This window comes from Mytilus galloprovincialis, chromosome 13 (assembly GCF_965363235.1).
Source record: "Mytilus galloprovincialis chromosome 13, xbMytGall1.hap1.1, whole genome shotgun sequence".
Lineage (NCBI taxonomy): Eukaryota > Metazoa > Mollusca > Bivalvia > Mytilida > Mytilidae > Mytilus > Mytilus galloprovincialis.
Genome location: NC_134850.1, coordinates 32,752,465 through 32,765,209, shown reverse-complemented (window position 1 = coordinate 32,765,209; position 12,745 = coordinate 32,752,465). Strand labels below are relative to the sequence as shown.

General features: G+C 31.5%; 1 long non-coding RNA gene across 1 annotated transcript; it reads left to right on the top strand.

The window, feature by feature from the left end:
- Positions 1 to 6,232: 6,232 nt before the first annotated feature.
- Positions 6,233 to 11,084, top strand: LOC143057630 (uncharacterized). Its single transcript, XR_012972759.1, has 3 exons — positions 6,233 to 6,289; positions 9,823 to 9,992; positions 10,756 to 11,084. It is a non-coding gene; the product is annotated as an uncharacterized LOC143057630 (long non-coding RNA).
- Positions 11,085 to 12,745: the final 1,661 nt, after the last annotated feature.

The following is a 12,745-nucleotide window of genomic DNA, read 5'->3' as shown; positions in this document are numbered from 1 at the left end:
ATGTAAAAAAACCCTCCCCCTTTTTTACAAAATACTCAAAAACTCAAAAATGAAATTTTGAATCATCACCAAAAAGTATACAGATATCAAGATTAATATAACAAAGAAGTGTGTAAAGTTTTAAGCAATAATCGAGAAACGTTTTTGAGATACGGTGCGACATGTGAAAAAAAAAACCACACCCCTGTTTTAGTCACAAAGTGCCGTAACTCAAAAAGTTTAAATCTTATTTTCACCAAAAAGTATACAGATCATTTGACCATCATAAGAAACAACTATATTAAGTTTCATGAAATTTGGATAAGTCGTTCTCAAGTTACGGTGCGACATGTTTACGTCGGACAGACGGACAGACGGACGGACAGACGGTCGGACAGACGGACAGACACCGGACATTTGTGTACCATAATACGTCCCGTCAAAATTTTGACGGGCGTATAAAAATGCTATCATTAAAAACTTCACGACGTTTGGAGTTAAATTACAATGCATCAGATATGAAGGCATATAATATGATGAGATGGTTTTGACATAAAATGGTAATAGTTACAGATATATTTTGTATGAAATTGTAGTAGTAGTAGAAGTAGTAACAGTAATAGTTCTGTAAAGCAAAATATTGTCTTGTGAAATATTTCCCCTTAAGACAATATGTTATGACTCGGTATCATGAAATTTTGTCCACATCTACGAAATATAATGTCCAGTAAAGGACTAATTTTCCTGTGAAATACAGTTCATATACATACTATAGTCCATAGATGGATAGTATAAAAAAAAATCCTGTGAAAGAGAGCTTATCCAAGGTTATATATATTGTGTATATTGAGACTGGTGAAATGGCTATTCGACTATATGTAAAATCAAGAAGGAAGATTTCGCTCCTTAAACTTTTATTTCAGCAGTCCGGAAAGACGGAACAATAAACTCCAAACTAAATGTAAAGTAACATACAAACAATAACAATTATATATATAAGCACAAGCAATTAAAGGATAAAGAAGATTAACAGAAGACAAATTAGAAATAACAATAGATTAAAAGAGTAATTAGTGTCCGACACGTATTTGTAAATTATAGTCTAAACTGTCACAGAGAATAAATAATGAAATAAATAGAGTAAATGCATTTAAGACCTTTGTCCAAGATTATGACACATAATCCGTGTAAAACACGTATGCCTAAATTTACGACAAAGTCTAGAATAATAAAACAAATGCAAAACCTAAATATCCATTAAAACAATTGAAATACTAAAATGTTGTTTAAAAACTAATTTCATTGCACTGTCCAAATAGTTCGGTCATACTATATTTCATAGATTGATTTTCTTGAAATTTAGTCTCATGAAAAGGAGATTATAAACATTTAATATTTTGGATAATGCTATCATTAAAGTGTTTTAATTGAATTGTTCTACGGAATGTTCTGGGACAGTTCATCTCACAGCTCCTGAATTTATGGTTCGTTACAATTATCACAATTGTAACTCTCTTGTTCAAATACATAATTTTGTATATTATTGACTTTGATTTGTTTTTGGTGCAAATTTTCCTTTTAAATGTAAATACTGGACGTGCGTTTCGGATGCAACACAATGTAAGTGTTATATTCATTAGAAAATGATAAATACTGAGAAAGCTAAAATAAAATGTATAATTATCTAAATAAAGTACTTAACTTTGATAACTGTGCCTTTTGTCATCGTTAAGTATTGTAAGTGGATATACTTAGTGGGTGTCGAGCACTTGAGTATTACTTTAAGGTGGTACCTAACACTTTCACTTAAATTAATTGGGCGAGTTTAATTTGATAAAATTTTGACAAAGTATTTACTTTGACCCTTTAACAAAAATATAAAAATTTCAAAAATTTTTAACCAACCGTTTTGTTAGAATAATTACACTGGTTATATAGCAGTTTGAGAAACACCAATTTTAATCTTTCAAAAGCTTATTATTCCCTTTACAACACAACGTAATTAAAACGTTTAGCTGATTTTACCGAGTTATCTCCCTGTAGTGTTAGGTACCACCTTAAACGAGACATCCTTTAAGAAAAATTAACGTTTCATCACCTTTATTTCTGATTTATAAAAATGCTATCATGCAAAACTTAGTTACGTTTGAAGTAAAATTATAATGCATCAGATATGAAGGCATATAATATGATGAGATGGTTTTGACAAAAAATAGTAATAGTTACAGATATATTTTATATGAAATTGTAGTAGTAGTAGAAGTAGTAACAGTAATAGTTCTGTAGAGCAAAATATTGTCTTGAGAAATATTTTCCCCTAAGACAATATGTTATGACTCGGTATCATGAAATTTTGTCCACATCTACGAAATAATGTCCAGTAAAGGACTAATTTTCCTGTGAAATACAGTCCATATACATACTATAGTCCATAGATGGATAGTATAAAAAAATCTTGTGAAAGGCTTGTGAAAGGGAGCTTATCCAAGGTTATATATATTGTGTATATTGAGACTATATTTCATAGATGGATTTTCTTGAAATTTTGTCTCATGAAAAGGAGGTTATAAACATTTAATATTTTGGATAATGCTATCATTAAAGTGTTTAAATTGAATGATTATAAAACAAACCTGCATACTCAATGATCGCAGCATTGTTTTGGTTATACACATAATTTTCATGAAAAATATTTTGAAAATTCCAGAAACACTCACAATGTCATTGCGGATGATTTCTTAGGGAAGTATAATTAGATTAAATATTTTCATAGACAGTATTTCATAGTAAAATATTGTCATGGACAGAATTTCACAATGAAATATTCCCATGCACAGTATTTCACAGTAAAATGTTGTCATCGACAGTATTTAATAGTGAAATATTGTCCAGATGGAGATGACAAGATTTCATGAACAAGGACATTATTTTATGTTACAACTAAAGGTGAAAAAAAGATACAACAGTAATGATATGAATGATTTTTTCTTTTAAACTGCAAACAATGAAAACTAAAAAAAAATTTTTTTCAGATTAAAACTATCATTTGCCCCTAATGACAATGTGCTTTTGAAATACACATTAAACCTTTTCAGATTATTTATTTTAAGTTAGAAGAGGGCCTGCCACTTTCCGACTTTTTCTGTTCAACAGTATGCAAGATAGAATTTTAAACTAAGCTTTAAATAATTATTGGACTACAATTTTAATAAATGAATGCATATCTGAATAAAATATATCTTTGACATGTACAATGAGAATATATTTACATTATCTAATAACGTAATATCAGATATTCATAAATTTGGGAGAATATTGTCCTGTTATTTATAACTCAAAACTGTCATGAAATTTTTGAAAAGTTCAAAAGCATTTCAAATATAAATATAGTTTTATTGTACATGTAGCAAAAAAGTTTCTTGCAATAAACAGTCTTTTATCTCAAAACATCCATTTTTAATGCTCTTCAACTTTGTACTTGTTTGGCTCTATAAATATTTTGACATGAGCGTCACTGATGAGTCTTCTGTAGACGAAACGCGCGTCTGGCGTACTTAATTATAATCCTGGTACTATTGAAGACAAAACATAATTTACAATTTGATGCCAAAGACTGAAATCCTCACCAAACAAACACATATCTTGTATTAATGGATATATTTTCTGTTCAAAGTTTCTATCCATCTATTTTAGTATTTAAGATCAAAGTAAATCCTCGTTATAGGTCAAAAATTTGTAAAAGAAGTTTAATGAAGACGTGAAATGAGGTAGAACAAGATATTCCCGAACTAATTCTCAGATTTCTGTTCCATCTTAAGGTAGCACAATACATTTTTTTGTACCACAATCAGACAACTTCAAACTGATGTAATTGCTTTCATCCCCTTTCAAATTTTATAAATGAGGTACCAAAAGAAAGAAGAGAGATTAATCTTCCAAATAGTGAAAAATTCATTATGTCATAGTTATCAAACAATTAATTATTATTTAATTACTTGCTTTTATGTGATGTCCACACTTGAATGAAATTAGCTTCTTTGTCATTCATAGCATACTAACATATTTAATAGATTATTAAAACATAGTTTGACCTTCAAAAGCGTGTCTCAGATTTTTCCTATTGTATTTCATTCTCTCACAAAACTTCAATGAAGTTCGCAACATCAATCTATAAGAGATCACTAGATTCAATTGGGTAAAAATTGTGTTCTATTGATGTTTTCGGAAATCTGAGACAAATTTTGAAAAATAACTGGTCAAGGAACCACGTGTGTGAAAATCAGGTATATAGTGGCATCCATCAAGGAGCTAAATTTATTTAAATCCACATTTTCATGACAAAAATTAATGTGTCACAATTGAATAAATAAGAATTTTCCTTCTTGTGTCCCATTAACTTCAATATAATTCACAAATGTACCATGTGGATACTTCAGATACTTCAGGATTGACCTTTAATCATAAATCAATTAGGTTTTGACCAGTTAGAAGGCATTCCATTACAGCAATTCTAAATATATAAAGAAAATGCATACCCTATGCATCAAAACTCAGATCTGGAGAGATATTTTATATCATTATTGACCTTGCTGTAAGGCAGTTGCTACTGATATGGTCAACAAAACTCCGCCCACCATGATAAAACTTTATTATAAATGATCTCCGAAGTTTAATTACAATTGCATTTACTTTTTTTTCAACAGGGATTCTATTCATTTAGTACATAAAATAATACATATGTTTTTAGATTTTTACAAAAGTTAGTTATTCTTGTGTACACAAAATAATCAGTTGATCAGTCTTGAGGATCCTTATTGTGGATTCTAGAATTATAATTGTATACAATGACAATATGGTGTTCTCTTTAAAATAGATTTTTTTTCATTTTTGCAGTTTGAAAATGAAATTTTTCCTCGGTATTTTCTTTTAAAGGGTATTAATATTTAAAAGAAATTTAAGTATAAACATCAAAAACATTAATTCCTTTACAATTACCAATGATTACATTTGTTTGATATCTGTACATTTATATTTTAATTTCTTCTGTATCTCCAAGTTGTTGTTTTGTTTTTATCTCCAGGAGAAACGTGGCAGCTCCAATACAGAAATGTATTTTTTGGGGGGATTCATTTTCTTGAATTTTTCTATTAATTCCTAATTCACCTCTTTTTTCATAACTGTTATTTTTATTGCTGTTCAGTAGTCATAAAGCTATGAAATGATTCTACTGATTAACCACCAAGTTCTTATCTTGGATCAGTCAGACACGTGTATTTGTTTACAAAACTCATAATCATTAAAACTCATTAACAGTGTCAGATATTGAAATATTTTCTTCTTCTGTAGTTTGGGGATATTAACCGCTGAAAATGAAATTTTTGAATTTTGAATGTATTTGCTTTTGTATTATGCTACCTTAAACTCATGATTAACACTTACGAATATCCAAATGAAAACATTAAACTCTTCCTTATTCCAACTATCATCTCCCATTTTAAATATATAAACAAGAAATTATTTGAATCTGAAATAATTTTGGACTCTGAAAATTGATAAGAAATGTATGATGTAAACATATCCAAATTTAGTGTTCAAACTTATCGTAAAATTCATGTTCACGGATTTGACTCAAATTCTCAAATTTTATTTAAAACAATGTAATACATTTTTCAAAACTGTCAATGATCTCAATAAGATGTAGCTTAGTTTCGTGTGAATTTTTGCCAAGACGCCATCTAATTAACTATTGAGTTGACCTTCTAAGAGACTATGACCATATAAGCGATGTAAACCTAAAAAAAATATAAATAGATTTAGCAACTCGTGCAAATCATTATTGGTTATAAGTCTGTTAAATTTTGTATTATAGATTAAAAATTTATGTTTACCGTCAGTTTTACCTTATAAGATTAGAATGTTTTTTTTGTGAATCTTCTACGGGGTTAAATTGCGACAGCGACCTATTTCGGCGGCTGATCCCTACGGTACCACTCATTACATAGTAAGACCCCCCCCCCCCCCTCAGACGTATGCCCTTAAAAATGAAAATAGCTATAGAATGATGTCAAATCGAAAGAAGATATATAGAATTTAACAAAACTTGACACAACTTTTTAAAATACCCCTTTTCATGTAGATCTCAACCATTTATTTTTATAAATACATTCAATATTATATATGTGTAATCACTATAAATTGATAGATATGCATTGCAATGAAATCACCTATGCTATATATAGAAATAAAGGTGTGGTTTTAGATGATCTAGAACAGTCATCTGGTCACCTGCAGTATGGTTGGCATTTAAAAGGTAAGGTTTATATTATTACGGGTTTTAGATTAATGCCAGTGGATACGTGAAATGTATTCATTTATCCATTGATGATCATTGATATATTTCTTGGTTAATAGCAACAACTTTTTTATCTGACCAAACCGGCATGGCCATGTTGTATAGTTTTGATGTGACAGCGATCAGTATCTCATGGAATCATTTTCAAGTTGCCAATTACTCATCGATGCATATTCTTGAAATTTTGTCACAAAGGAATTTATCGAATTAATTAGTATTTACCATGTTTACTGAGGGGGGGATAGGAGGGGTCTTGATCCCGAAATCCCGGGCTTAAAAACACGAAGTCCCGAATTTCAATAAAGTTAAATCCCGGATCCCGAAATTTGAAAAAAGAATTCCCGGATCCCGAAGAGGTAAATCCTGAAATCCCGAGCTTAAAAAAACCCTATCCCGAAGTCCAGATAAAGGTCCTACCCCCCCCCCCCCCTCTTTACTGTCTTGTCAAAAAGGCGCGTTCGCCCCTTTTTTTATTTTTTGTTTTTGTTTAGCTATTTGATTATTTCTAAACATTCATTCTATTATATTGTTCAATTTTTCTATCCACGCATTGTAACCAGGTGTGGATTCAGGTTACTGAGAATGAGGGGGGAGGGGGGGATAGTTAAAAAATGCTGCTCATTTTTTTTTATGGCCCTGCAACGCAACAAAATAGTCTGGGCAAAATAGGTTTACCCTTGTCCATCATTCTGTCATTCTGTCCCTATTTTCCTCAATGCCAATCAGACATTGGGCCGAGTGATTTTTGTTTAGTGGGTTCATTTAACCATGATGTGTTACAGATAGAGTTAATTAAGTTAAAAAAAATCTTTTGGCCCTTTTGATTTTGCTGAAATTTAGGATTTTGTGCTTTGAAAATTGCTGAAAAGCACAGTTAGGGGGACTTTTTTTCTATCCACCTACATATTTTGCACTGATTTTTTTTTTAAGTGGGTACCATGATTAGTTAGAGATCAATTTTATATTTCATTCTGCTATGCTGATTTTCATGTTGTTTTCAACACATTCTGTTAGATCCAAGCCCTGTTTACTTTTAGCTTAAAATTGAACTACTCATTGATCAAGGACATTTTTCATCAAACTTAATAAGAATTGATCCCCAGAGCTGGATACTATCCATGCATGTTTGTGTCCACATGTGTTGTTGAAATTGCATATTTAAAAAAGAAATGAGGTTGGCCATTCCAATTGGGATATGTTATTGATATATTTCTGATAATTCACTTCAAGTCACACAAATTGCCAATAAACACAGTTTAAAATTAAGGGGCCAAAATAGGCACCAAAAACATGCATTTTTCTAGTTTCCAGACAATTTCTGTGTCATTTGGTCTCTTTATAATAAAGAGTTGTCTCATTGGCAGTCATACCACATCTTCTATTTTATAATATCTTGTGATTAAGTGCGTAGATCTCACAAAAACGCAATTATTGTGGTTGATAATGAGATGCTGGATCTTGTGCATTTTTTTATTTTTTATTTCAGGCACGCTTTTCAAATCAGTCCATATTTAGAGCCTCATTCACACCTTACCGGATATAACAAACGGACGTCTAACGGATGAAAACAAAAGTTCTCCGTTGACAAAATTGTTATCCATTGGGAGTCTGTTGATGTACTGACCATATAAAACAGGCGCGTAACGAATTCATAATGGACACGCACCAGATATGCAATGTTCGAGAAACGGAAATGTACCGGACAGAATGAATGTCGAACGTACATGAAACGGACCAGTACCGCATAAAACGGACACCTAACGGAAGATTACCGGATAAAACGGATGAATAAAATCTATGGAAAAATTAAAGGCAACAATAATGATACATGTAAATCGCATACATATACAAATAAGTGTGTCTGTGTATCTGGTTTTTGTTTGTTCTTCAAAATGCCGGCAAAGAGAAGTGTTTGGCCTGAATAAAAGCTGCTAAATGATTGTGATAAGTCCCCTGTCACGTAGTTGAAGGGGACTTTAGGTTTGCACTCTGCCCGTCTGTATATGTCTGTCCATCCATCAGTCGGGCAAATCAGTTTTCCATACTGTTTTTCTTTATGCTAAGTGAAGGTATTGATTTGACATTTGGTGTATTGTTTTATCATGACAAGTTACAGGTCAAGTTCAATTTTCACTATTTTAGCCTTTAAGTTTGTTTGTTATTTAATGTCATTTTACATCATGACAAATTGGAAACAAGTTAGAATTTTGTTCCATGACAATGAATTTTTAACCATTAGGGGACTATGTATTGCCATGCAATACTCACAGAATGTTTGTTCATACAAAACTTGATATGCTGAATATAACAATGTTGTTAGATTTTTGCTATCGGACCTTTCTATGTAAATTAAATGTCCTATTTCAAATTTTTAAGATCTTTGACCAAATATATATTTTGAGTCAGAAACCTATATAATGTCAAAAATTTGATAAAAATCCAAATTCAGACAGTAACAAGCTAGAATATTGTGTCCAAACTAAATGCCCAAACTGTTCAGGGTTCAACCACTGCTGATCATCTTCAAACTTTAAAGAGTATGTCACTTGTCCTATCAGGCAGCCCTCAGTGAAGCATTTCATTTCTAAACTTTTTTTGTTATAAATGAGGCCATTAGTTTCTCAATTGAATTGTTTTACACTTTTCATGTCATCGACTTATATGGATGACTATACAGTATGTTTTTTTTCATTGTTGAAGGCCATATGATTGCCTATAGTAATTGCTTATATTTACTTCATTTAGTTTAAACATATTTATTTATAGTGGATTTGGAAACAAGTTTTGCAACTTATATTAATCCCTTTCCACTTTGCGGGTGCGAGTGCTGCCTTGTAGAGGCATAAGCCTGCTCTTTTTCGAAATCTACAAGGGTGTCTTTAACGTGCAAGAGATATGGCTCTCTCTTAACACGGGCCAGCCATTTATCATCCCCTTCCGACGGACTATCATCGTTTCCTCGAGACCATACTCGCAAATTTACTTCATTTGCACCTTTTGATAGTTGTCTCATTGGCAGTCATACCACATTTCGTAATTTTTATAATGACAGTCTGAAAATGATTCTCTTTGAATTTGCTGAACATGTAATTAAGGGAAATTATTTTTGATACATTGATACTAAATCCTTGAACCCTCAAGTTAAAAGAAAAAAGATCTCATATAGCATTACAGTATAATATATCCCACAGAATAGCATGCAATAAATTCCAATATTGCACTAGTGCAATAAATCTTTAAAATTAATGACGTCATCAACGACGAAATCTTAGTTTAAACCAATTTTTGCTTTCAAATATTATATTGCTATACAATAAAAGGGTTATTGCATGAATATTGGGGAATATTGTCCCTCGTAGAACATATATTGAACTTGCAAGCTCGTGCAATATAAAATTATACTTGGGATAATATTCATGCAACAACCCTATAATATCAAAGGTAAAACAAGATGTGTAAAGATTTATAATTTTTATTTTATGGATTTTTAGGGCAATGAATGCTTTTTGGTGTGTTTTTTGCTCAACATGTTTGCTCGGTCACTGTATAGTGTGTCTTCCTATCAGTTGTGGTGATGGCTATATACAAAGATATTTTCGGACAGAACAGACGGAAAGTCACTATATTTGCTGCAGAATTCTGACAGAGAATTGTCAACTAGGTAATACATTTAAATATTTTTTGTATATGTAAGGTGTTTGTCTAAATATAAGCAGGCAATTCCATAAAAAGAACAAAAGTTGATACAATTTGATTGTAGGAGATGCATACATCTGTCCAATGATGAACTGGGTTAGGGACCAGCTGTAAACTCTTGTAAAGATCCTGACTTCTACAGGCAACCCGATAATGCTTTGATATAACAGAAGGTTGATAATTCCTTCCTTGATGCATCAACTAAAACTAAAGCGTCATTGATGACAAATGGATGAGTTTTATGTAGACGAAACGTGGGTCTGGCGTACTTAATTATAATCCTGGTACTTTTGATAACTATTGGGAAAGGCACATAAAGAATGTTGGGGGTTTAAAAATGTACGAGAGCGCTCAATCCTCTCCCCCCCCCCCCCCCCCCCATAACCTGGGACATTAATGTGTAACAGCACAACATAAGAACAGATTTTTGTACCTGCCACTTTCTATTTACATAACAAACTGTTTTTTTTGTTCCATGATTCACCTGAAATTATTGTCTTTTATTAGATATTTCTTTTTAAACTGTATTATCTTACTTGCTAAACACTATTCTAAACATGTGGATATATATATAATACAATTTCAAATCTTAATAAATGCCTGGATTTTAGCATATATAATAGAGTTATGACTTATACTCAAACTAAACTACAAATTTCATTATTTGTGGGATTTTAATTCCAACAATAGAATAATTTGATTATCAGCTTTTGTTTCTTTATTTGAAGGATACAAAGTAAAGAAATGTACAGAAAATTTAGGAAAAGATTCCTGTGAAGAATGTCCTAAAGGACAGTATTTAGTAGATCGAACAAATTCAACGAATATACACCATTGTGTTCATTACAGTTGCTCATTAGGTAAATTAAAAAAAAAAAAAAAAGAAAAGATGCACATTGAATTTGACTTTTCAAAATGTCTAACCATTTGAACAATATAATTTGGCAATGGTGGAGCCAGAAATTTTCACAAGTGGGGGCCCACTGCCTGCCTAAGAGCTTACCCGCTCCAGTCATGCTTCAGTGGTTCCCTATTTTGTAATCAACTAACAAACTTGAATACTTCTATGTATCAACATTAAATCTGAACAAAAAAAACTGAATCATCTCCCCTTTTCTTGATAAAACACAGATTAACTTGGAAAAAGTCACTTACATTTACATATTAGTCTATCATATTTAAACTCGATTATAAATGCCATCCTTTTAAATCCAGAGTTTTTCCTAAATTCTAGATTAGAAACCTTTTCAGACTTTGGAAATTTTAAAAGGGGAGATAATCCAATAAATTTTGAAAATTGACAGTTTTTATAGATATAGGAAAATGCAGTATGAGTGCCTATGAGACAGCTCTCCATCCAAGTCACAATTTATAAAAGTAAACCATTATTATTCATGTATACAGTTTTACTTTATTCCATTTTAACTAAATTATATCTGTCTAACATGTCTAAGGAATTGTTTAAACGAATTGAAATCGTCATACAAATATATGCAACATTATAGGATAGTGAGAGTGAGACCCTTTCTTCAATTATAATTTAAATGAATTAATTAAATATATTCAGTTAAATGCAATTTATGAGTGAGTAAGTGGTACGGAAATAGAAACAAATTGATAGGTAAAACAACAAAACAGGATATATTACATGTCATAATAAGGATCGGATAATATGAATTCTAACATTATTAGGAAGTTTGACAGAACATACCAACTCCTGACCTTTCTCTAAAACATAGATGTAATAACAATGAAACCTGTTTAGGCCAGCCTCATTTTTAATCTGCCTGTCCTCTTTTTGTCATATATTAAGCTATTTTCTCATTTGAAATTTGAATTATTTCATATTTTGTCATGGCACAGCCTTTTTAATAATAACCAACTAAATGGTATGGGATTTACTCATTGTTGAAGGCAATAGAAGACATATTATTGAAAATCATACCATAATCTCCTTAATAAAACTAACATCAATTATCAACTCATGATCCAAAGAGCCAAACTTAGTGGTACAAGCCCGAACATGATGACCATATATAAAATATGTGCTTTGTCAAATAGAAATCAACTGTATGTAAGTGCACATATACATGTACATGTATCAGACTTTGATTAATACTGGAACATTCAAATCCAAATAAAAGATGAATTTTGGTCTGTTTTGGTAAGTTTTTATAACAAGTCAATTTGCAAACAGTTACTGACTTTCTGTTTGGAGATTTTTTCAACCCGAATTAGGTAAACAGATTGATCAATATGCATTTGCATATGGTCCTGGTTGATTTCTATCTGACACATATGGTCCTGGTCGATTTCTTATCTGACACATATGGTTCTGGTCGATTTCTATCTGACACATATGGTCCTGGTCGATTTCTATCTGACACATATGGTCCTGGTCGATTTCTATCTGACACATATGGTCCTGGTCGATTTCTATCTGACACATAAGGTCCTGGTCGATTTCTATCTGACACATATGGTCCTGGTCGATTTCTATCTGACACATAAGGTCCTGGTCGATTTCTATCTGACACATATGGTCCTGGTCGATTTCTATCTGACACATATGGTCCTGGTCGATTTCTATCTGAGTGCGCTGAGGAAAACTAAAAAAATAGTGTTTTGTAAAGTTTATACAAAATGTGGTATCGTATAGCGGGTTATTTTCGCGGGGTGTAAATTTTCGCGGATAGAACAAAATCGCCAAAATAAATT